At 32.8% G+C, this 24,583-nt stretch overlaps 1 long non-coding RNA gene across 2 annotated transcripts in view; it reads left to right on the top strand.

Moving 5' to 3' along the window:
- The first annotated feature begins 2,764 nt into the window (after nt 1-2,764).
- The window catches only part of LOC144237847 (uncharacterized), a 321,279-nt gene continuing 299,460 nt past the window's right edge, over nt 2,765-24,583 (top strand). For both annotated transcript variants that reach the window (XR_013336947.1, XR_013336945.1), the window contains exon 1: nt 2,765-2,818. This is a non-coding gene — a long non-coding RNA (uncharacterized LOC144237847). The remainder of the gene's footprint in view (nt 2,819-24,583) is intronic.

Below are 24,583 nucleotides of genomic sequence, written 5' to 3'. Positions count from 1 at the left end.
TATGATGTGGAACACCTCTTCATATTTTTTTGTCATTTGCATACCTTCTTTGATGAAATATCTGTTAATGTCTTTGGGTCATTTTAAAAAAATTTTTTTTATTATTGTTGAGTTTTAAGAATTATTTGTATATTTTGGTAATAATCCTTGATAAGATACATCTTTTTCAAGCATTTTTTTTTTACCAGTCTGTCACTTGTCTTCTCATTCTTAGGCATTGTTTTTGGTATAATAAAAGTATTTCAATTGGTTGGTTGGGTTTTGTTTTATTTTGTTTCATAATGAGATTCAGTTTATCAGTGTTTTGTTTTCATGGATCATGCCTTTGGTGTTGTAACTAAAAGGTGAACATCATACCAAAGGTCATCTAGGTTTTCTCATGTTATTTCCTGTGAGTTGTCTAGTCTTTATTTTTACATTTAGGCCAATAACCCATTTTTAGTTAATTTTTGTGAAAGGTGTAAGATCTACATCTAAGTTCATTCTTTTGCACGTGGATGTCCAGCACTATATGTTGAAAATATCAGATTTCCTCCATTGTATAGCCTTTGTTCATTTGTCAAAAATCAGTTGCCTCCATTTGTGTAGGTATCTTTCTGAGCTCTCTATTTTTGTTCCGTTGGTCTCTTTTTCTATACTTTTACTATAACCACACTTTAATTGATTTCTATAACTTTATTGTAAATCTTGAAGTCAAGTGGTGTCAGTCTTCCAACTGTGTTCTCCTTTAATACTGAGTTGGTTATTCTGGGTCTTTTGCTGTTGCATGTAAATCTTAGAATCATTTTGTAGATATCCACAAAATAGCTTCCTTAGATTTTATTAGGATTATATTAAATCTATAAAATTGAGAAAAATTGACATGTTGACAATATTGAGTCTCCTGTCCATGAACATGGATTATCTCTCCATTTATTTAGGTAGGGTTTTTTTTTTTTCTTTGAATTCATTAATCAAGAGCTTTCCTCATAAGGACTTTTTATATTTTTAAAAAATTTATACCTAAGTATTTCATTTTGTGGAGTGCTAATTTAATTTTTTAATGTTTATTTAGTTTTGAGAGAGAGGGAGGGAGAGACAAAGTGTGAGTGGAGGATGAGCAGAGACAGAGGGAGACACAGAACCTGAAGCACGCTCCAGGCTCTGAACTGTCAGCACAGAGCCTAATGCGGGGTTCAAACTCATGAACTGTGATATTATGACCTGAGCTGAATTCAGTAGTTTCACTCAGTACCCATCCCAAGCGCTATTGGGGAATGCTAATTTAAATAGTATTGTGTTTTTTATTTCATACTCCATTTGTTCATTGCTGGTATTTGGGAAACTATTGACTTTGTGTGTTAGCGTGTAGCCTATAATCTTGCTATAAATGTTTATTATTTCCAGGACCTTTTTCATCAATTCTTTTGGATTTTCTACATAAATAATCACATGTTAGCTGTGAACAAAGACAGTTTTATTTGTTTCCTTTCCAATCAGTGTACCTTCTATTTACTTTTCTTGTCTTACTGCAATAGCTTGTACTTCTAGGACACTGTTGAAAAAAAATGGTGATAGAATAAATTCTTGACTTGTTTCTGATCTCTGTAGGAAAGCTTTGAGTTTGTCACCATTTGGTATGATGTTAGCTGTATGTTTTTGTAGGTATGCATTATCAAGTTGAGGAATTTCTCCTCTATTCCTAGTCTGCTGAGACTTTTTAATCATGAATGGGTGTTGGATTTTGTCAATGCTTTTTCTGCATCCATTGATAAGATCATGTCATTTGTCTTTTTAGTTCACTCATATGAAAGATTACATTAATTGATTTTTGAATTTTTAATCAGCCAGGCATACATGGGATATATCTAATTTAGTCAAAGTGTATAATTCTTTTTACATACTGTTGGATTTTTTTTCTAATATTTTTTTTACAAGTTTTCCATCTATTTCATGAGAGATATTTGTATGCAGTTTTCTTTTCTTATAATGTCTTAGTCAGATTTTGGCACTAGAATGAGGACCACCTTATAGAATCAGTTAGGAAATATTCTTTCTGCTTCTATCCTCTAAAAGAGATTGTGCAGAGGGTTAGTATAATTTCTTCCTTAACTGATAGAACAGCAGTGAATCTATCTGGCTCTGTTGGATTCTGTTTTGAAAAGTTATTGTAGATTCAGTTTCTTTAATAGATATAGGCCTATTTTATTGTGTCTTCTATTTGTGTAAGTTTGTGCTATGTGCAGCTATGTTTTTCAAGGAATTAGTCCATTTCATTTAGGTTATCAAATTTGTGAACATAGAGTAGTTCATACCATTCTTTTATTAATATTTTGATGCTGATAGACTCTGTAGTGATGTCTCGTCTTTCATTTCTGATATTAGTAATTTGTGTCCTCTCTTTCTTAGATAATCTGGCTAGAGGTATATCAATTTTATTGATCTTTATAAAGAATCAGCTTTTATATTCATTTACTTTCTTTATTGATTTCCTGTTTTCAAATTAACTGATTTCTGCTCTAAATATTATTATTTTCTCCTGCTTAGTTTGGATTCAATTTGTTCTTCTATTTCAATTTTCTAAAGGTTGAAACATAGATAATTTATTTGATATTGTTATTCTCTTCTAATATGTAGGTTCAATGCTAAAAATTTTCCTCTAAACATAGTTTCACTGAATTAGCTTGTTTTAAAGTCATACATATTTCATATATTCCACATTCTACCTTTTTTAATGAAAACATAATCTAGTATAATTAATACAGCATTCTCATTTTGTTTCTTTAGGTGTTACAAGCATACTTTATGCTACATGACCCTAAGGATATAAACACCTCAGGTAAGAAACAAAATGCTTAATTAATATATTTCTAAGTAAATGATTATGATTAGAGATATAACTTGGGAGCCACAAGATTTTTTTTAGATTACCAGAAATATTCTTAACTTTTAAAAAATTACCCATGTGGGTGCCTGTGTGGCTCGGTCAGTTAAGCATGTGACTTCAGCTCAGGTCATGATCTTGTAGTTCATGAGTTCAAGTCCTGAGTCAGGCTCTCTGCTGACAGCTCAGAGCCTAGAGTCTGTTTCAGATTCTGTGTCTCCCTCTCTCTGTCCCTCTCCTGCTCATATTCTCTCTCTCTCTATCTGTCTCTCTCTCTCTCTTTGTCAAAAATAAAATTTAAAAAATTTCCTGTTGTTCAAATACTGTTTCTAAACTATCACTCATGTCCAAGAAATGATAAAATCAGTTGTCCAACAAGTTAATAAAATTCGAAGAAACATTTGCTGCATAATATGAAGCTCTGACTCAAAACAGTGTTCACAGAACATTTTGGTGTATTCTGTAGATCCAAATTTCTTGGTGTTATGGAATTTATGTCAGTGGAAGGGAATAATACAATAATCATGTTGAAAATTTTGAAAATGGACTTTCTGTTAGAGCGTATTTGGGAAGAAGTCTTTTTTTTAGAGAAGATCTGGTGCTGGCAAATGTTTTAAAGCTAAAACATGTTTGTTTTCCCTTCAGTATTGATAATTTTCCTAGGTACATGATCTTATATTGACAGATATTTTCACTTGCCACTTTAATTTTATCAATGTAATACTTTATCTGCTATTGAACAAAGTGCTATCAGTCTAATACTCATTTCTTTGTAATTTATCTTTTTTATTTGGCTACTTCTAGACTTTGTCTTTGCCTTTGATATTCCTTAGATATAATTTTCTTTATTCTGCTTGAATATGATGTCCTTCATGAAATGGAGCATTTCTATTTTTCATCAGTATTAGAAAATTCTTACTAAATTTTTAAAATATAGCCTTCCCATTGTTTTCTTTATTCTTTTATTGAGCTTAATTATATGCATGGTACACCTTACATTTCTGAGTATGCATCTTATTTCAATTTCATATTTTTCTTTCTTTGGGCTGTGTCATAACTTAAGACCAATCCACTATGTGTTTCTACATCGGTTTTTAATATGGTTTTTAAAATATTCTCTAAGATTGTATTTTGTTTTGTTTTCATTGTGATTCTAGTACTTTCAGTTACTAGAAGGTGCAGTTTGTTTATTTCTAAACTAATATGCAGTAATATTCTGAGTTTTGTTGTATCTTTTTCTTGCTCATTTAAAAATNACCCTCTCCTGTTCATGCTGTCTCTCTCTCTCTCTCAGAAATAAATAAAACATTTAAAAATTTTTTAAAATAAATAAAAAATAAAAATGTTATGTGCATTTTTAAAAAACTTTATAATCTGTACTTAATATTTGTAATTTTGAGTTACCAGAGATATAAATTTACTGTATGTGTTTTTGCTAAGCTATGCTTATGGTGGATAGTCTTCTCATGGCATTTGTTACTTTGGTTTTATTGTAAACTCACATTTATTAGCACTCAATCTATATAAATTGTGAGATGTCTATGTTGAGAAATGACTTTCTATAAGGACTCAAGACAAGAATCCTAGTCTCTGGATTCATTCATCTCTATACATTTTGTTTCAGGTATTGTTAAGAAATTAGAAGAGCTATTGTTTCCATATTCAATACCATTGTAGTTTTAGCTTCTGTCTTATTCATTCTGTTTCATTATTTATGGTTTACTTCCCTATGTCCAAAGAGTTTAAGAATATTTTAAAATATGTTTGCTATAATTTATCTACTATGTATATGTTTTTATTAATTTTTTTCAGAATATCTGTACTACCACACTTCCAGGCTTGGTACTTTGTCATATTGATGATTTTTTCTCAAAATATTTCCTTATTAATTCTTACCTACAATAGCATATAAAACAGAAATACTAAATAGTAAACATGCCCACTTTATACTACCTAGATATTTAATAAAATTATATTTGATTAAATATTAAGAATCAATAGTTAATTTTAAATTAAATGTTAAAATTGATATAATTTTATCATTGATGTTCATATAGAAGTGGTAATATTGTATTCACAGTTTTACAGAAAATAGTTGAATTTTATATATACACATATTATTTTATATATATGAAAAAAGGCAACAAAAATAAGCTCTATCTCATTATAAGTATGCAGAAATTGATTCAGAGAATTAAATCTCCAATGGAATTTGAATACATGTCAAAGTGTTTCTTAAATAAGTACATGGGCCAGTAGAGTCTAATGTAGTAAGGTATAGCTACGTTGTAGCAATGGACACATTAGTTATTTTATAAATGCTGAGACAAGCTAGAAGGATCTCAACCTGGTCCCAGTTAAATTAATTAAATGAAAGAATCGAAAACCCTCAGAGTGGACACACATTTATAACTTCTCTAAAATACTCAAATTTAAAGTTTACCTTTTTACAAGGACAGATAATACAAGCTTCTCCAAGCATATATCTGCGCCCATGAAGTAGGGATATATTTAAATTCTTATATGTTTGTCCAATGGACTTTTTTGAGATTTTTTTCTGTTTCTAAGTGAATATGTTTTAAATTACTTCAAAGCATTTTCCTAATATAGCTAGATTCTTCTCTATATTTTTTTTCATTAAGTATATTATTTAATATTTTGAGGACAAGTTTAAAAATATTCCTAAATATAATGCAAATGTATTATGAGCAGGAGACATGTGAAGGAATTCTCCCAATTCCTTTCATCTAATGATGGAATATTAAGAATTCTAGACAGAACTTAATGCCAATAAAGTAATACTGTGCTATAAATGTAAAATTAATAAATACACAATGATTAGCATAAGTAATCATATATAGAGAAGTGTTCACATGAATGTATATTCTCATCCTAAACTTAAGTATTGGATCCTAAGTTGAATGAACTCCTAAGTGAGTTATTCATACTTTAAGTTTTCTCAAAATGTTCATGGTTCATGGAGTTTATTAACATATACAAAGATTAATAATTAGATACCATGGTAAATTCTCTCAGAACTTGAAATTGTGTCCAAAACTACAATCCACATTAAAAATAATAACTAGAAGCTAGAGACAGACTTATTGAGCAAGATGGTTTTGTGCTCTACAGAACAGTAGTGAGCCTGTCACCTAGTCAACACAGACCTGTAGCATTCCCCAAAAATCATGAGGGGAAAAAAAGGTGGTTTTCCATACTTCCAAAATCCTGCAAAGAAACATTACTGGGAATATTTATCTGAGTTTTGGATTGATGTGATTTACATGTCCTTTCCTCTCAAATTATCTGTCATATCTTAAAATTTCTTTCTTTTTTCTAAGCATATGAGTTCTTCTGATAAAAATGTCCTCAGTCATGAAGACTTAAATTCCCAATTTTGCCAGGTCTTTGAAAACAAATTTTTGAAGAGCCAATAAAATTGAATGTGAAATATTTCTAATATCAATATGTAACATTTATCATTTTTATTAAAAGATATTGTTATCAATTTATTTTTACCACTAGAAGACTTCCTTTTATTTTTTAATTACTCAGTTCTTCAAGTTATATATATTGGGCACATTTTCTTCTATAATTTCAATAAATGCATTTTTGTCTACAAATTACAATTTTCTTTGAGTTTCAATATTGTTATCTTAGTTTCTCATGCACATGTATGTGGCATATATAAAAGGAGAGATGATTCATGTGTGTCATTAAATCTTTGTAAAGAATTAAAAAAAATTCCCTACTAATATTATAAACTAAATGTTATTTTAATTGAAATGTAGTTACATCATTTTTGTCACATTATGTTATACAAAATAATTATTCAATATTTGTGTATTTTATGAAATGATTGCCCCAGTAAATATTTTTAACATTCATCATCATACATACTTAGAATTTTTTTTGATAAGAACTTTTAAGATCTACTCTCTTAGCAACTTTCAGATAGGCAAGATGGTATTATTAACTACACTTGCCATGCTGTACATTACATTCTCATGATATTTATTTTATAACTTAAAGTTTGTATCTTTTGACTCCCATTACCTATTTTGCCTACCCCACACTCTCACCATCAATCTGCTATGCTCTGTATCTATGAAATTGACTTTTTATTCTTTCTTTTCTTCTTTTTTTCTATAGATTCCACATATAAGTGAAGCCACTATTTCACTTAACATAATGTCACAAAAATAAACGCATCTATCAGAAATAGCAAAATGTCATTCTTTTCTATGACTGAATAATATTCTTGTGTGTGTGTGTGTGTGTGTGTGTGTGTGTGCTATTTTCCTTATCCATTCATCTCTTGATGGACACTAAGGTTGTTTCCATATCTTGCCTATTGTAAATAATGCTGCAATAAACAAGAGGTTGCATATATCTTTTCAAGTTCATGCCTTTATTTTCTTTGGATAAATACCTAAAGAATTGCTGGATTAGGGATGCCTGGGTGTGGCTCAGTTGGTTAAGCATCCGACTTTGGCTTAGGTTGTAGTCTCACGGTTCATGAGTTTGAGCCCTGCATCGGGCTCTGTGCTGACAGCTAGCTCAGAGCCTGGAGACTGTTTCAGATTCTGTGTCTTCCTCTCTCTCTCTGGCCCTCACCCGCTCACATTGTCTCTCTCTCTCTCAGAAATAAATAAAGAAAAATTAGAAAAATTTAAAAAAGATTTAAAAGAATTGCTGGATTATAAGATAGTTCCATTTTTAATCATAGCTATTTTAACAGGTGAGACGATATTTCATTGTGATTTTGTTATGTGTTTTCCTGATGATTAGTGATGTGAACATCTTTTCATTTATCAATTGCCTGTCTGTATATCTAGGCAAAAATGTCTATTCGGATCCTCTGCCCATTTTTTAATCAGATTTTTTTCTGGCTTCTGAGTCGTAGGAGTCCTTTATATATTTTAGATATTAACCCCTCATCAGGTGTAATTTTGTGACTATTTTCTCCACTTCAGTAGGCTGACTTTTCATTTTGTCGATGGTTTCCTTTACTGTGCACAAGCCTTTTTATTTTTTTAAATGTTTATTTATTTATTTTGAAAGAGAGAGATAGAGAGTGAGTGGGGGAGGGACAGTGAGAGAGGGAGAGAGAGAATACCAAGCAGGCTCTGCACCATCAGCACAGAACCCCACACAGGGCTCAAACCCATGAACCATGAGATCATGATGTAAGCAGTGGGACACTTAACTGACTGAGACACTCAGGTGCTCCTGTGAAGAGGCTTTTTAAAATCTGATACAGTTCTACTTGTTTATTTTTGCTTTTGTTGCCTTTGCTTTTGGTGTCAAATTCAAAAAATCATCATCAAAACTGAAGTTAGAGAACTTACCCCTTGATTTTGTTTAAGAAGTCTATGGTTTGAAGTCTTATGTTTAAGTCTTTAATCCATTTTGAGTTAGTTTTGTCTATGATGTAAGATAGTCATCCAGTTACATTCTTTTGCCTATGGCTATTGAGTTTTCCCAACACTATTTGTTGGAAAGACTGTTCTTTTCCCATTGCATGTTGGCTTCATTGTTGTAAATTAATTGACCATATATATGCATTTATTTCTAGGTTCTCTAATCTGTTCCATTGATCTATGTATCTGTTTTATGACAATAATATATTGTTTTAATTACTATAGCTATGTAATATAGTTTGAAATCACTGAGTTTGGTTCCTTCAGATTATTCTTCTTTCTCAGGATTGCTTGGGCTATTTGTATGGTTCCATATACATTTTCAGATTGTTCTAATTCTGTGCTTTGTTAGTTAGTTTGTTTGTTTTTTGGCATTGTAGTTTTGATAAAAATTGCATTGAATCTCTAGATTACTTTGGGTAGTATGGACTTTTTAACTATTTAATTCTTCTGATAACAAGTACATAATATCTTTCCATTTATTTGTGTCTTCTTCCATTTCTTTCATCAATGTGTTATAGTTTTTGGTATACAGGTTTTCCACCTCCTTGGTTAAATTTATTCTTAGGTATTTTATTCTTTTTGATGCAATTGTAAATGGAGTTTTCAAACCTCTCTTTTTGATAGTTTGTTATTAGTTTGTTATTAGTTTGTTGATATATTATTGATAGTTTGTTATTAGTTTGTTATTAGTGTATAGAAACACAGTAGATTTCTGTATGATGATTTTTATCTTACAAATTAATTGAATTTATTAATTAGTTCTAATGGTTTTTTGGTGGAGTCCAAAGATTGTTTTTTTGACACCATATTTGGAGATTAATAGATATTACCAGTTTAGAAAAATCATATAAAATGCACAAATATTTTCATAATTTGAATTATTAAATTAGCCCAGTGTCAACCTTTTTTCCTAGGGAAATGAAAATGAGACTAGCATACAATCATGATCATATTACTTACAGTTTATAAGTTTGAATATAAAATAAACAAAAGAATAGAAAAAATACAAAGTGCCTTATGCTTACAATAACACATACAATCGGAAATTTAGACCTATCAAAATTCACATATAGAACAAATTCCATTGTACTGAACTATATATAGCATATATATGGTTAAGTAATGGTTAAAATCCAAGAGTTTAGAGTATCAAGAAAATAAAACCCCTAATTTCTTAATGCTAAAAATCAAATTAATTAGTCTGAGATCAAATACTTTAGACTTTCTTAGTTAAAATGAAGTCTACATTTCATGATCTTCAAGGTCTTACTATGTTAAGTTCCAGCCAGAGATGTTTGTTTCCCTGACTGGGGAGACTTGAAGTCACTTCAGCAGCAACATCCCAGAGTGTCTTCCCCCTACACTGCCCATATTTATCTCAGGATCTTAGATTTAAATGGATATTTTATATAACACACTTTGCAGGAATTCTTAGGACACCATAGATTATTATAACATAATCCACACTTACAAAATTTAGAAAGCATGTCAACTTTTAAAGAGCTTACACCAGGAAAATGTATGTTTGTATAAGCCCTTTATTTGTGTTAGCTAGCATCATAACAAAAACTTCAAGGACTTTAAGAAAATTAGAGAAGACAAATCAAGCTTTCGGTTTTATTGGAATCTAGACAATCTGGACCAGATGTCCAATGATTCTCAATTTTTCTTCCTTGACCCTGAAGGTGGATTTTTAAAAACAGAAATCTATTTTATATTAATGTTGAATTTGAATGCCTTAACTTCCATTAAGTAATTATTAAAAGTTAGATTGGAAAGACTTAACAATAGATTTTACGTAACTATTTTGTGAAGTAAAAAAAAAAAAAGAGAGAACTCAGCTGGTTCTATAATCACAGATTAATTTTGTTGACAATATTTTATTTTAATAAGTTATTTTTCATTGCGTTTTAAAACACTTAGATTTTTTTGTGTGATAAGCTTCTATTTCTTGTTCATGTTTTCAGGTCCATCTTTTTAGTACTTTAATTATTTTAATACACTAATATAGTCAGTAGTTGATCGTTCTAATAAGAAATAGCCCAATATAGTAGTGAAAAGCAGGTATGTCAAAATTTGAATATGTAGCTTTAATTTCATATGTGAAAAGAAGAAATACTCCAAAGTTATTTATTTTAAATTTTTCTCAAATGGAAAATTGGAACACTGCCAATATTTTTGTATTCTTTTGATAATTAAATGTTCGCACATGCTAAGGACTCTGTGACACAGGGCACCGTCATCAAATTATAGCTATTATGTTAATTACATTAAGATTTGGGGGTGTCTATTTTTGTTGTGTGTTCTTTCTGCTTGTTATTATTTATGGTATTTGATTGGTTGGTTGCTTAATTTTGTTTGATTTCTATGGCTTGCGATTTTTTTCTTTTTCTAGGAGCGGTCTCAGGCAGGGCTTTGCTGGTGGAAATGATCTGCAGTGTAGCCTTGGGAATGTGTCCCTTAAGTAGTGCACGGCATTCCTCTGACATGCACTCTACTGGAGCCACTACATAGCTCTGGCTACTACATAGCCCGCGTTGCTTGTTTAAACTGTGGCATAAATATGTATGCCAGACCAGCAATGTTCATGCTGATGATTTTCATGAGCAACTGTATTTTACTTTTTAAAAAAAATATTTTTTAATGTTTATTTTTGACAGAGAGCAAGCACAAGCAGGGGAGGGGCAGAGAGAGAGAGGACAGAGGATCTGAAGGAGACTCTGCACTGACAGCAGAGTGCCCAATATGGGGCTTGAACTCATAAACTGTAAAATCATGACTTGAGCCAAAGTTGGACTCTTAACCCACTGGGCCACCCGGGTGCCCCACAACTGTATCGTTCTATATAAAGCATAGATGAGACAAAGATGGACCTTTTCATTTCTCCTTATGGATGATGTTTTATTCTGTTCCACAATTTCTCAAAAAAGATGGGGTCTTTTTAGAATTTAGACCAGGTTCTCAGCTCTCTATTTTGTGCAGTCCCAAGACGTGGCCTCCTTTCCCCCAGAACTTTAAATATAATACTCTCAGTCACAAGGATTGATAAATGCCCTCTGGGCAACTGAGTAACAATGCAACATAAATTCTCTAGTTTCATGCTTGCTCTTTATGTCTTAGCCTTTGGATATTTACCTAACTTCTTAAAGTCTTAGCAATATGTTTAAAAGAATTTTTATTTTATCAAACTTTTCTACATGTGTGTTTGGAGACTTATTTTAGACAAATATACTGCAAGTAGTAAAAAGATGATCTGACTTATCCTTCAGAACAATGTTTCAGACTGGTGTACAAAAGTGATGTGGCAAGAGCAAAGATAAGATGACCAGTGGGGAACCTCTTATCAGTAGTCTTAATGAGAGATGAGGATGACTTGAGCTGGTATTTCATAAGCAATGATTAAATGTGGTCACTGAGGGATACATTTTAGAAATATAACGTATAAGTTTCACTGAAAGATTAGATATGGGTTGAGAAAATAATGAAAATAAAGGTAATTTTTAAGAGTTTGTCCTGAAGAAGAGGTAGATGGAAGTGTAATTCACTTATTCAGGTAAAAATGACAGTATCACCAGTCTCTAACAGTAAGCCTAGAAATACACTACAATGTCTAAATCGGGTCAACTTTAATGACAACAGGGTGCAATATATAGCATAGAGAGGCAGGTGATTTAGATATGGTATCCTCAGTTGATGAAGGTTCCAATAAGTAGGATAATTAAAGTGACCACAGAAGATTTGCAGAGAATTCCGGTAGTCAAATTTAGTTTTAGAGATGCTGAGTTTGAGAGGTTTATGGGACAATCACATGGATATTTCCTTATCACTTTTTTCAAAGTGTTGCAACCCCAGAGTAAAATTCTGAGGTAGAGGTAGAGATTTGAAGGCATATTTACATTGATTATCTAAGGTTCTGAGATGTAATAATATGTGACCTCATGAAACAAGTAAATAAAAACAATGCCACAATATCAGTGACATTCCAAGTTTCTCCTCACATTCTGGATTTGTTTTACCTGTCATTTAGCTTTATTTATAACTCCTATGCTTTGTAATAATGAATTCTATTAATATGTATTTGAATTTTAAACCTTCACTTCAAACACTATTCTCTTGTGGCAAGTAAACTGATTAAAATTAAGACCCAGAAAATTTCTTTATTAATCTGTTGTTTAGGTGCTTACGTTCAATTTCTTGTGTTATGTAACCTTGCTTCCAGGCTGAAATCTGCAAACAACCACAGCACCATAACTGAACTTTGGCCAAAACACAGGAATTTATTTTAATGATCCCCATATTTTCAAATTCTTCACTTGAAGTATAGGGCACTCTCTAGAGAGCAGAATCAATAAACCTTGAAGAATGCATATGGAACATTATCTAAACTGGGAGCTGAAGGGAAGCTAGCAGATGCTAAGGAGCACTGAGGGTGAACTGCAGAAATCTGCCAGGGACAACAGGCACATAAATGAAACATGTATCCACAGGATGGTGGAATGCGAAGAGTGAGAAGAAAGAACAGGGAAACTAGTTACCTGGCAGAACTGGTAAGGGCCCTCTGTAAGTGCATATCCACAGAGATGGTCTAGTCATTCATTCTCTTAACCAAATGATTTCGCTTTCTGGTTTTGTGCTTGGTTCTAGGGGTCCAGAGTTGAGTAAGATGTAGGAAGCAATACTGTGTCATTTCTGTACTCACAGTGGCCATTCAGTGGTGCTGTGAGAAGCCCTAGGGAAAACATTCAATGCAAATTGATGGGTTAGGAAAGGCATTCATCCCCTCAGGAGCTTAACCCTTCAAGGAAGTGTTGGAATTTGTGAGAAAATGAAAAAAAAAAAAAAAAAACCTTCAGAGAGAAAGCTTGTGCAAAGGCCTGAAGGCAAGCACCAAGTGTTCTTGGTCTTTGGGTCCTCCAGTGTGTCTCGTGCAGATCAGAGGAGAGAAGCAGAAAGAGATGAGGCTGGAAGGGTTTTAAAGCGGCTCAAAATATAAATGAGTTTGTGTACTATGCCCAGGAGTGGGCATTTTCATTTGAAGGTGATAGAGGAGAAGAAGAAGAATGATGTGAATAGATAGTAAGGGATATTTCACGGAGGGAGGCAAAATCTATATTGGACTTTACAAAAGGACACTTGTATTTAAAAAGCTAAGGTAAAAAGGACATGTCAGGAGAATTTGCCGAGAAACCAACTATTAGGCATTGAAATCCCTGAAGGTCCTTGAAATTCATTCACAGGTACTCAATAGCAAGAAGTTTTTTTCCTAAGAAAATGCACTGCAAATATTATCTATTAAATAAATAGAGTCACAAAGAATAATTAAATATAAATATTGGATGCAGTCCTTGGTCAGCTTTTCCAATGCATAGCTATAGCAACAATGTTTAATGAAAATTTAACTCATTAGAAAAGTTATATATCAAAAATTGCTCCCCCAATAACTGCTTGCAAAAGAAATGCCAGGATATGACATGTTTCAATAATTGAGAGGGTTAATGCAGACATCCCCAAAACCTAATGTTACATATTGACAGTTCTCAAACCTGACAATTTTCAGAAACATTTGATATTCTGCCTTTACTACTTAGAAATCTTCTAAGAGCTATTGTTTGCCCGTTACCTTTTATTTATTTATTTATTTAAAATTTAACATTTATTTATTTATTTTTGAGAGGCAGAGAGAGACAGAGCATCAGCAGAGGAGGGAGACACAGTATCTGAATCAGGATCCAGGCTCTGAGCTGTCAGCACAAAGCCTAATGCGGGGCTGGAACCCACAGACGGTGAGATCATGACCTGAGCCAAAGTCGGACATTTAACTGACTGAGTGACCCAGGTGCCCCTGCCCGTTACCTTTTAAATGATTGCATAATAGTAGTAACTATTACAAAGTGGGCTGTAGCAGTGAAATAAGGGCAGAGATATGTTTGTTATTCTCTATGTTCAGTAATAAACAAGTTTCCAGTTCTGCCATTAACATTTATATTAATTATCGGACTGACTTTAAATTAAATATTTCATCGGGATGCCTAAGTAGGTCAGTCAGTTAAGCATCTGACTCCTCATTTCTGCTCAGCTCATGATCTCATGGTTCATGAGATGGAGCCCCGCATTGGGCAACATGCCACTAATAATGCAGAGCCTGCTTGGGATTCTCTCCCTGCCCCTCCCCCACTCTCATGCATGCTCTCTCTCTCTCTTTCTCTCAAAATAAACAAAATAGTTCATTCATTCATCTATTTATATAATTAATAAATTCATTAAATCCTCATATTAATAAATGTCTCTGGAGAGTTTCAGCAGTGCCAGTTACTGAGCTAGAAATCATAATTACAGAGATAAAGAATACAAAGAACTAAGTACATAGTTAGTTATGTATTTACAGAGAGGCCATACAAACAGAAACTGATAATAAAATACAGTCAATGCAATGCTGTAGTGCAGATACATTTAGGGACCAGAGCCTGAAAAAGCTTATGTCAACATGGTAGGTGGGAGATGCTTTCCGGGTAAGGTTAGTGTGCCTGTCCTAAACCAAAATATGAATAAGGATAAAATAGGTAAGAATGTAGAGAAAAGAACATTCCAGTGGAATATTTACTCAAATTTATAATGTAGACAACTTGGAAATGTTGGCCTTTGAAAAAGAGCAATTATATATTTGTTTTACTTTTATCACTCCAGTGGCATTGTGAAGAATGGATTTGAAAGTGACAAAAGGTAAAATAAAAAAAGTTAAGAAATTGCTGGAGGAGTCCAGATCAGAGAGAATGCTAAGTTCTACTGGAAGTACCAAAAGGGTTCTAGGAATGCAAAGTTGGTCAATTTTGAAAAACATGAAAGTGGTTCAAAGTAGCAGCAGTGGAAGAAGTTATTTAAGGTTGAAGAATAAGATTAGAGGAATAAGGGAATGAAAGAGAGAAAAGCAAAGCAATATACATACAGATAATAATTTGAAGAACTGTGTGTCAATGTATTTGAAAAACTTGGTGAGATGGACACATTTCTAGAAAAATGCTAGAATGACAATGATACAAGAAAATCTGATTACACATCTATTAACTTTAGAATCTGAATCTGTAATTTTAGATTTTTTTCCACAAATGAACCTCTAAGCCTAAGTGATTTCAGCTGTAATTTTAACAAAAATTTAAGTTATAAATTCTGCTAATCTTACAAAAATCTCCTAGGGAATAAAAAAGTGGGAACATTCCACAGTTCATTTAATGAAGATCATATACCTTGATACCAATACCAATAAAGATATTATAACAAAATTACATACCAATATCACTTATGAATAATGATGTAAATATCCTAAACAATATATTAGTAATGCAAATCTGGAGATATGTAAAAAAGATAGTAAACATAATCACCAATCATTTAAAGATATTAATAAATTCACTTCATAAAGCTGAGGATTATTTTTTATCAGTATGTATAGTTAAGAGTAAAAATGCAATTTGTTCAATGGTAGAACATTGAATATTCCTATTTGACCCGTAAAAGCCATATATCTGTCTTATATAAAGTGTTATTTTAAAGCAGTAGAAATATCAAGAACCCAGTTTTTAGGAGAGCCTGTGTAGCTCAGTCGGTTGAGCATCCAACTTCAGCTCAGGTCATGATATTATGGTTTGCGGGTTCAAGCCCCACATTGGGCTCTGTCCTGACAGCTCATAGCCTGGAGCCTGCTTTGGATTCTGTGTCTCCCTCTTTCTCTGTCCTTCCCCCACTCATACTGTGTCTCTCTCTCCTTCTCTCTTTCTCCCTCTCTCTCTCAAAAAATGAATAAATGTTAAAAAGAAAAAAAAACTTGATTTTTTAAAAGGTTAGGAGACATAGAGTCATTTCATAGCTATGCAATTTTAAGTAGCTTATAAATATGGAAAAGTGCTCAACTCTTATGTAACCACAGAAATGCCAATATGTGCTCAAATGAATGGCCAAGATAAGATAGAAAAAGAATGAAAGAAAGAAAGAAGAGAAGGAAGAAAAGAAAAGAAACAAAGAGAAAGAGAAAGAGAGACAAAAAGAGAAAAAGAAATAAAGAAATATGATAACAAAATATTGAGAAAAATATGAAGCAGCAGGAGCCCCCATAGACTACTTGAAGTAATATAAACTGTTAAAATTTCCTTTTGAAAATTATTTGGCACTATCTATTGAAGTTGAACATGGGTAAATAGTTCATGAAACATTAATTCCACTTCTTACTAATATGTATAGCTCCAAGATTCTAATAATGGAATATTCATGGGAACACTATAGTAGTTCAAGGCCAGAACTTGAAAACAACTCAAATATCCAACCATGAAGAATAGCTTAGATAGATTGCAATATATGGACACAATGGAATATTATGCAGTCATAAAAACAAAGGAATTATGGTTAATAATAGTTTATACATATTTAGTGAGCAAAAGAAGCCAGACAGAAAATAATGCATGCTCAGAAATAATAATAATACATGATGGATGATTACATTTATATTAGTTTCAAATGCAAGCCGAATTAAGCTATAGTTTTTAGTGTGAATGCTTAATGTGCAAGGAAGTTATTGCCATAAAATTTAGAATAATATTTATCTCCAGGGAAGAGAAACAAAGACATAGAAATTGAGAATGAGAGTGGAATGTCCTTGAGGGAGCTAGTAATATTCTTTTGTTCTGGTTATGTGAATTCACATTTTGATATATCATTGAACCGTACCTTTGTGTTTTGTATATTTTCTCTGTGCTCTATTTTATAAGGAAAATATTAAAATCTCTTATTTAAAAATAAATTCTAGCTTCTTTGATCCTATCTTTTTCAAATAGCTTAATTCCATTCTGAATGACCCTAAGTGTAGCCTTAAATCAAGTAACTTGACTGTGCAGGAAGTTATTTCTCACCAACAGAAAAGAGTAATATTGATAGTTACTCTATGATTTTACTATGAAGTAAATGAGAAGTAAATGATAAAATGTTTGTAAAAGAACCTGGAATAGTAGGTTTCTCTTATGCATAAAATTCATTCTTCTCTCAATTTATTTTCTCTTGTAATTATCTATACCCAATCAAACAAATTGGCAATCATCTTCAGTCTTTCCATCTCTGTCTCCCTCTGCCTCTGTCTCTGCCACTCCCCTATCTCTTTGTCTTTCTCTTTCTTTCTTCCCTTCCTTCCCTCTCTGCTTCAATAATGATAAAAGCATATCAATTTATTATCAAAATATCTAAATTTTTCCTTATTTTCCCTATTCTGTCTGCCACAATAATGGAAAATTATTTCAATAATCAAGGTGGGAGGGCTGGAAAGTAGCATCAGATTGAAGATAAATGACTGTTATGGAAATTGCAGCATTTAATAATTAGGAGAAAGATCAGTGGTGGAAAATCCTTTAAGAAAATGGATGGAGAAAGTGGTGTTCAATGATACATTTAGAATCAGAAATATGCTATGTGGAATAGTTAATACATTTAATTGGGATATTGTACATTTGATATGACTATTTGCTAATCAAAAGGGAGTGCCAGGTATATGATATGATGTACAGATCTAGAGTTAAAGAAGGATTGTTGAACTGTATGTAAATATTTGGAAGTTATTCATATAAAGATAGCTATTGAAACATTATCTGTAAACTAGATTGGCAGTATACAAGAAATAAAATAAAAACAACAAAGCCAAAAGTAAAACCAATGGCCCACCAGGTGGAAACCATTAGTCCCTGGAATAAGTATCAACAAAGAAATTAGGAAGAAACTGGTTTTTACCTGACTTGCAATCTACTAAATTAGCTTGTCATTGTTTCACACTTACTGATAGTAGACAGGAGACTTCTGCTATGAGAAGAAATAAAAAGGGCTTTATTATTCATAAAATAGCAAGTAGCGTATGCTTTGTATTCTTGTCAGTTTCTCTTGCCCCCTAAATCTCATGGTGTTGTAGAACCACACCCAGATGGATGCTGCAAAAATGTCCATCCATTAGAGAAAGGGTAAACCAATTGTGGCAGTTCAATAATCTGCAGCAACAAAAAGCACATATTTCAGATACGCACAACAACATAATTAGATCTTAAAAGCATTGTGCTAAGTGACAAAAGCCAGGCACAAAATATTTTACAATGTATGATTCATTAATCTGACATACTATATTAGGCAAAATTATACTATGAGAAAACTTTAGCAATTGCTAGCTATTGGGGTCGGGTGGTGCACTGATTGCAAAGTGTCAAGGAAAAGCCATTGGGGGTGATGAATGTATTCCATATATTGGGTATGATGGTGTTTACATACAGTGTTTTCTTTACCAAAAGTCAAATAATTATATTTTTATGAGTAGTGAATTTTGAGGTATGTATATGTTGTCAGTTGAATTGTGATCTCTAGAAGATTTTGAAGCCCAAGGAATGGGGAATGTGACATTAGGCCAACAGGCTCTTTGAAAATATAATCAAGATGAGATCATGGTGAATTAGGACATGCTCTAAATTCAATGGCTGATGTCCTTATGAGGAAGGTATGTGAAGACACAGAATACAGAGACATTCAGAGAGAATGCCAGCCATAAGAAAGGAAGAGAAAGGAGGGCTGCATCTATAAACCAACAAGCGCCAAAGGTTTCTGGCAATTGCCAGATGCTGAGAGAGAAGCCTGGCACAAATTCAACCTCAGAACCTCCAGAAGGAATGAACCTTAGGGGCATCTTGATTTCAAACTTCTAACCTCAAGTCCTGGGGGAGAATAAATTTCTGGAAGCCATACATTTTGTAATAATTTGTTTCAGCAGTCTAAGGAAATTAATATAGTGTATTTTATACCAGGAAAGCTGACTTCTGAAAAATGTTATAAGAGCATGTTGTGAACAATATATGTAAACAACATCATAAAGTGTGTCACTATAATTAGTAAAGAAAAGCTTAGATAATGATAACTATTCATTTAGAGAAAAAAAATAGGTGTTATATAACCAATTATCTGATTTTGAAGTTATTATATACAGAATCAACTTATTTTTATTTTTTGTTTGAGTATAGTTGACATACAATGTTATATTAGTTTCAGGTATACAACATAAGGATTCAACAAGTTTATATTTTATGCTACATTCACCACAAGTATAGCTACCATCTGTCACCATATAATCGCTACTATGGTATCATTGACACAATTCCCTATTCTGTACCTTTTATCCCTGTGACTTACTCATTCCATAACTGAAAGCCTGTATCTCCCACTCCCCTTCACCCATTTTCCCCAAACCCCACAATCCCCACTTCTTCCTCTGACAACTGTGAACTTGTTCTCTATATCTATATATAGGTCTGGTTTTGCTTTTTGTTTATTCTTTTTTTTTTTTCAGATTTCCCACTTACGAACAAAATCAGATGGTATTTGTCTTTCTCAGTATGACTTACTTCACTTAGCAGAGTATTCTCTAGGTTCATCCATGTTGTCTCAAATGGCACAATCTCAGCTTTTTTTAATTTTTAAAATTAAACCCAAGGTTGTGTATTAGTTAGCAGAGCCTAACTGATATCATAAGCTGGCTCCACATGTGTAATATTTTTGCTCCCTTAATAATACTGGACAGGTGAAGAAGTTGTCAGGAATCCAGCTTGATGTAGGCTCTGCCATATTCCACAGTTTGGTTCCTATATTTCCTATATGGAAGCACAGAGGAGCACAGGTGGGATAGTTTTCTGAGCCAAGGCTGGAATAGGTGCCAATCACTTTCACACATATTCCATTGGCTGTAACACAGTCACATGGCCACACCTAACTGCCAAGGAGCCTAGGAAATTTATTTAGCTGTGTCCTAGTTCTTGGAGAAATATTGCTTCAATTTGAGATAAACAAAAACTGAATATTTTCAGCTAGAGAATCTCTGAGAAAGTTCATTACTACTGTTCCACCTTAGACTAAGCTAAAGCACTAGAATTTTATAGTATTGCTTCAATTTGATATGAACAAAAACTGAATATTTTCAGCTAAAGAATCTCTGAGAAAGTTCATTACTACTGTGCCACCTTAGACTAGGCTAAAGCACTAGCATTTTATAGCAGCAGTGTTTTAATTGGTCTTCATATAGTCACTCACTCTCCATAACCTAATCCGATGTGGGCATCTTAAAATGTAAGCCTCTTCATATCACTCCTAAACTTAATACTCTTCAATAGATATTCAATGTTGATTTAAGTAGAAGTACTTAATAGGTCTTAGGAATTCTAGAATCTGAGCTCTTCTTGTATTTCCAAACTCACCTAGTTTCAGTCCTTCATTTATACTTTTCTTCAGTCATTTTGATCTTACAATATCTAAAATTCATAGTGCTTTGCTTCCTACAGTACCTACAACCTATCATACTTTCTCTTACCTCTGAACATTCACATATCTGAAATATATGTCTTCCTTGTCCTTACCTTGTTATACTTTTCTTATCATTTAGGTCTAATCTTAAAAATCATTTCCTTAAGGAACTTTTATTTTCCACCTGCTCTTATATCCCAAAGTTGTTAGTTTTCCTGGGTTGAAACTTATGTTCGCCCTGTACATACTCTTGTAGAGCACATGTCTATGAGTAATTATTTAAGTAATTATAATAATTCCTTTTTAAGTCTGTGTTTCCCAATAAGAATGTTAAGAGCAAGTGTGGCAGTTTTGTTCACCACTTTCTATTTCAGTGATCATAACATAATAGGTTGTTAAAAGGTTAATTGATGGAATGGCTTCTTATTGGATGGAAGGGTATCCATTTATATCTTTTGAAAAATTGATATTTACTTTACTTAAGAGACACATAGTAAGATAACCAAATACTTGCATTTTTTTTGAAAAATGGTGGAATCCATGAGGTAGCAGATAACTGATGATAGCATACAGCAGCGCAAAACTAACCCTGCTTTCCTTCATAATCAAGTGTGCAATAAAACAGAAGAGTGGAAATGACAGGGGCTTACTCTTTGGTACAGGACTGATAGATTTTTAAGCTTCTATTAATATTTTAAATATCTTAATTTTTATACCCACATAAAGTTTGCATCAAAGAACAGACATGCTTCCCAGTTGATTTCATATTCAAACACATTTAAAACATCTATAAACCCCTCCCTCCCTCCCTCCACAAATCAATAATTCCTGATTAGGAGTGATGGAATAAATAAGTGAAACCACAAAAAACTAAAGTTTGATGCCCTAAATTGCAAAATTATGTTCACTTAAAATATCTTCATGCTTTAAGTATGCAGAAATAGAACAGAATGCATAAGGTAGAATATTTATTAGTTATTGCTCTCCAGAACTTATTTACAAATAATCATACTCACAAATCATAAGAAAATATGTCCAGAATGTGCATGAATATATAATGCTCATCACTGATATAAAAAGTACAATTTATCTTGGAAAATTCTACTGGGAAATTAAGAGGATTTGCTATATTTATGTGTTTTCCCATATATCTAATTAATGAAAAGTATGTTGAATACATGTTTGTTTTAAGTATCTTAAGTTTTACTTTTAGAGAAGAATGAGAATAAATTCCATCAGGTCTCCTATCACAATAATCTTGCTTGAATTTTGACTTATAGTCTTCATTGTGGTGTGAATTTGGGAGTAGCTTGACAGCTTAGAAATATAATTTTTTAATAATAAAATAGGGTCATCCGTAGGTGATTTATAGAATTCTTAGGAGAAGTAAATGAGAACATGTTTTAAAAAATTTTTTTGGATTATGTAGACATTCAGTGTATCTTAGATCCATTCTTTGTTCTCTTGGCTTTTTTTCTAATGTGCATGTCTTTATCTTATCAAATAAAGTTGAAATAATCCTCAATATTTTTTACCCCTTTACTAGTTTCCAGTATTCAAAATGTCACCAGACGTATTGATTTATTTCTCAAACTTGTATGTTTTCTCTCAGTTGCCCTTTTCCTTTTGCTAATTCACTCACTACTTTATATCATCAAAGCATGTCAATTTAGGGGTACCTGGGTGACTCAATTGGTTAAGTGTCTGACTTTGGCTCAGGTCATGATCTCATGATTTGTGAATTGGAGCCCCGTATTGGGCTCTCTGTTGTCAGCAGAGTCTACTTCAGATCCTCTTCCCCTTTTCCCTCTGACTCTCGCTGGCTCACTCTCTTTTTCTCTCAAAAATAAACATTTATAAGAAAACATGTCAATTTATCTCACAACTTTTAATGTACATTCACTTCCTTTCCCCATTTTTTTTTTCTGGCTTTGAATTCAGTCACTTAATTCTAGCCTACGGATTTCAATATATGTAAGGATAGAAAGAGGGAACTAAAATAACATTCATGAAAAACTGTAGGGATTTTTGGAAATGATAGCATCTTAAAGGGTAAATAGTGACAAATTCATTGATATATTTAAATTAGGAATAGGATTTATTGTGAATGATAATAGATTTAATTGTAGATATACAATTTATCCATTCCAATGATACCGGGATGAAAATGTCCAATGTTGGCTTGATATACAGTGTTAAGCTAAGGAGGAATATCTGGAATATATATTAAAAACTTGGGGGCCAATTACTAAATTAGATCCATGAAAGTCAGAGATGCAAATTATAACTGTTTTTAAATAAGCAGGCAGTAAAAGAGGAAACAACATAGAGATAAGAATGAAGGAAGAGAAAAGGATGAATTCCTGAAAGCCCAGAAAGGAAACAATTTTAAAGGGCAAATCACTGGTAGCTTTATAAAATTAAGTAAATTATGCTCAAAGATTGACTTGGATAGGAAATGATGCATATGCTGGCAACTTTTACCACTATTGCTGGCAGAAGTCTGATTCAAGAATAACAGATAATAATTAAGAGATGAGGAAATAGACTCTAGACCATTCTTTCAAGTCCCTTGGCTCTGAAAGTAACAAGATAAAGTATTAAATAGAAAACAGAAGAGACTGCAGATAAGTTTTGTTTCTTTAACATAAGAGAGGTTGGAAAATGTTTATGTAGACATTTGGGAAATGCCTATGGAAATGTGAAAAGATAAAAAGTGAATAAGCAATAATAGAAAGATCAAGAGCAGATATACTTATCAGACAGATTAAAAAAGAATACATGCGAGCAATCACATAATTTTCTACTTTGAGGTGGGAAGATCATACTTGAGATCGATTGGCAGAAAAGAGTGGTGTTGAAGCATGGGGACAGGAAGTCGAGTTTTACATGACACCATATCCCCAAACACTTTCATATTATCTTTAAAATATAAGCCCCATGAAGTCAGAGATTTTTTCATTTGGTGAACTTACTACTAAATTCCTTATGTTGGACATATATTGACCACATATAATTCATTAGTAGGTAAATATTACATGAAAATGAACTTGACAAATATTAAATTAGTGAATGTCACTGAAATCTGTTCGTGGTTGAAATGTAAAAGAATAGGAAAGCCCTTCACTCCTGTTATGATGCCAAGGAAAATCTAGATGAAATGAAATCATATATATTTGTAGTACTCACAGTGAAAAGCACATGGAAAGATACTATAAAAACTAGAGAGGAGACCTTTGAGAAGTGAACCACACCAGCTGGAGACAGAAGCCAGGTCTTGTTTATGTAAGGACCTCAAAGGACAAGAGGAAAGGGCAGATAAGATACTAATTAGAGTGGGGTAAATCAAGATAGAAATGAGTCTAAATGATGCCCAAACAAAAGAATAATGTACCTAATCCAGCAATTCTCCCCTTCCCTAAACTTTGCTAAGAAAAAGACAGTAAAAGCACAGTTGAATTTCTCACTGAGGACACAAATGTCTACATTCTTGTAGCTGCTTGAACCTGGCGACCTGATGGGTCCAAAGATGAAACCTATCCCAATCCCCTCCTGGCTCAAACACTGATAAAAATGAAAGAAATTAACACTCAAGGTTGTTGCATAATATTGGAGTTGGGCTAGTCAGAGTTAAACTTGGTATTTTTATTTCTTTTTGAAAATTTTTATTTTATTTAAAAAAATTTTTAATGTTTATTTTTGAAAGAGGAGAGAAAGAGAGAGAGAGAGTGAGGGGGAGAGGGCAGAGAGAGAGGGAGACACAGAATCCAAAGCAGGCCCAAGGCTCTGAGCTGTCAGCACAAAGCCAGACATGGGGCCGGAACTCAGGAGCCTTAAGATCATGACCTAAGCCAAAGTCAGGCACTTAACTGACTGAGCCACCCAGGCACGGCGAAACTATCTTTTTACAGCCCAATTTAAAATCAACTCAAAGCTCGCTGTGCTTGGAATGATTTCTTCAATTAGCTGCGGGACACAGGAAGGAGTTTGTACT

This window comes from Crocuta crocuta, unplaced genomic scaffold, assembly GCF_008692635.1.
Source record: "Crocuta crocuta isolate KB4526 unplaced genomic scaffold, BGI_CrCroc_1.0 scaffold1122, whole genome shotgun sequence".
Lineage (NCBI taxonomy): Eukaryota > Metazoa > Chordata > Mammalia > Carnivora > Hyaenidae > Crocuta > Crocuta crocuta.
The sequence above is the reverse complement of the archived record's forward strand: the minus strand, read 5'-3'. Positions and strand labels throughout refer to the sequence as shown.